The following is a 1,865-nucleotide window of genomic DNA, read 5'->3' on the forward strand; positions in this document are numbered from 1 at the left end:
TCCCAAAGTGCTGGGATTACAGGTGTGAGCCACCATGTCCAGCCTAAAATTGAACATCTAAATAATGTGCCTGCACAACCCTTAGAAAAATCTTAACAGGGCCCAAGTTGAGGGCCACTGGCCCAGTCCACTTTACTCTTACAGTGCTTGGGTTCAGCTAATGGTCTTCCATGCAGCTTTTGCTGTTTGTATAGGATGAGACATAAACGATACGCTTGACGTATTAACTTGTCCAAGGCTTCCTCTAAGAAATCAGTATTCCAGATGCATTCTTGAAGGTTTGACTGCAGAATAACAGTGAACCATTGTGGCTTTCAGACTTGATCTAATACCAGTCTTCAAAGACCTGTTCCAGTTGTCTCTGCTGTGGCACAGTGAAGGGTGGGGTCTTTTAAACTCCTTTGGTCACAATCACTTTCTGATTTGGGCAAAAGCCGAAACACTGCCCATTGTGAAGTGCCAGGGCACTTCCTGTGTAACACAATTAATAAGCCCTCCAAGGGCTCATTGCCATGTCTTAACCACATCATGCTCACTATTCTGTGGGCTTTGTTTATACCCTCTGAAACATTATTTTTAAAATATTAGTATAAGTGATTTTAGTTATTTTGCAACCTTATCACAATTTTCAACCAATCAGAATTTTGTTAATGAACATAAAAGATTCCATTTTCTAAATGTTCCCTTAAAAAAGAACATTTAACATTATCTCCATTCATTCATTCAGCAAATAGTTATTAAATACTTGTATGCCAGGTTCTCATGGTAAATGATGTGGACACAAAAATGGAAAAAAAAAAGGGTTGTAAACAATAGACACAAAAAATAGATTAGGGGTTGCCAAGGGACACAGATGGGGTGGGGGAGTGCCTCTATAAAGAGGTAGCACAGGAGAATTCCTTTGTGATGATAGAGCAGTTCTGAGTCCAAACATAGATGTAAAACAGTGATTGGAAAACTTTTTCTATAAAGGGCCAGATTGCAAATATTTTTAGAAAGTTATGCTTGGAGAAACAATCAATATTATCAAGAGGCTTGTTTGTCTTGTGGATGGTTCACCAAGAAAGATCTGAAGGACTTTTACAGCTACAGACTCAACCTCTAGATCTGAATCTACCCTTCTAGGATGGAAGTGGGGCTCTGGTACTAGAACAAAGGAGTGCAAAGTTCGTGGGGAACGTAGGAAGAAGGAAGAGGAGGGAACCAGAAAGAGGTGTGTCTCTTGCATCTTGGACTGACACAATAGAAAAAAACAACAGTTTATATTAGAGTTTGCAAACTATGCCCATGGAGCAAATCTGGCCCATTCTTTGATTTTATAAATAAAGTTTTATTGAAAGACAGCCACATCCATTCATTTATGTATTATCAATGGCTGTATTATAACCACAATAGCAGAGTAAAGTAGTTGTAACAGGGACCATATCCCACAAAGTCTACAATATTTACTATCTGGCCCTTTATGAAAAAGTTTGCTGACTCCTGGTTTGCATTGACTTTGAACTCTGTGACTTTGTTTTTGTCATTGTGCTTATATGCACTCTCAGATATCATAAGCATAACATAGAAGTTACGTTAATGCACCAGAGTTCTCTGTAGGTGTTAACAAAATTTTACATAAATTCTTTATGAAATAGGGAATGTAAAAACTAATCCATATGATACAATTGGAAAAAGTTGCAGAAGAGTAAATGTGGCCTAAAGCCATTTTATAAAATATTTAATACAAATGCTTTTGTATACTTACAAAATAAAATAGGCATTTTTGTATACTTATAGAATAGTAGCCTCTGATATGGGTGAGGTTGTAGGTTGGCTGGGGACTGGGGTGGGGATAGTCTAAGGGAGCTGTGTATGCTGGAGTG

The sequence above is a fragment of the Propithecus coquereli genome, unplaced genomic scaffold, assembly GCF_000956105.1.
Source record: "Propithecus coquereli isolate 6110/MARCELLA unplaced genomic scaffold, Pcoq_1.0 Scaffold339, whole genome shotgun sequence".
NCBI classification, from domain to species: Eukaryota; Metazoa; Chordata; class Mammalia; order Primates; family Indriidae; genus Propithecus; species Propithecus coquereli.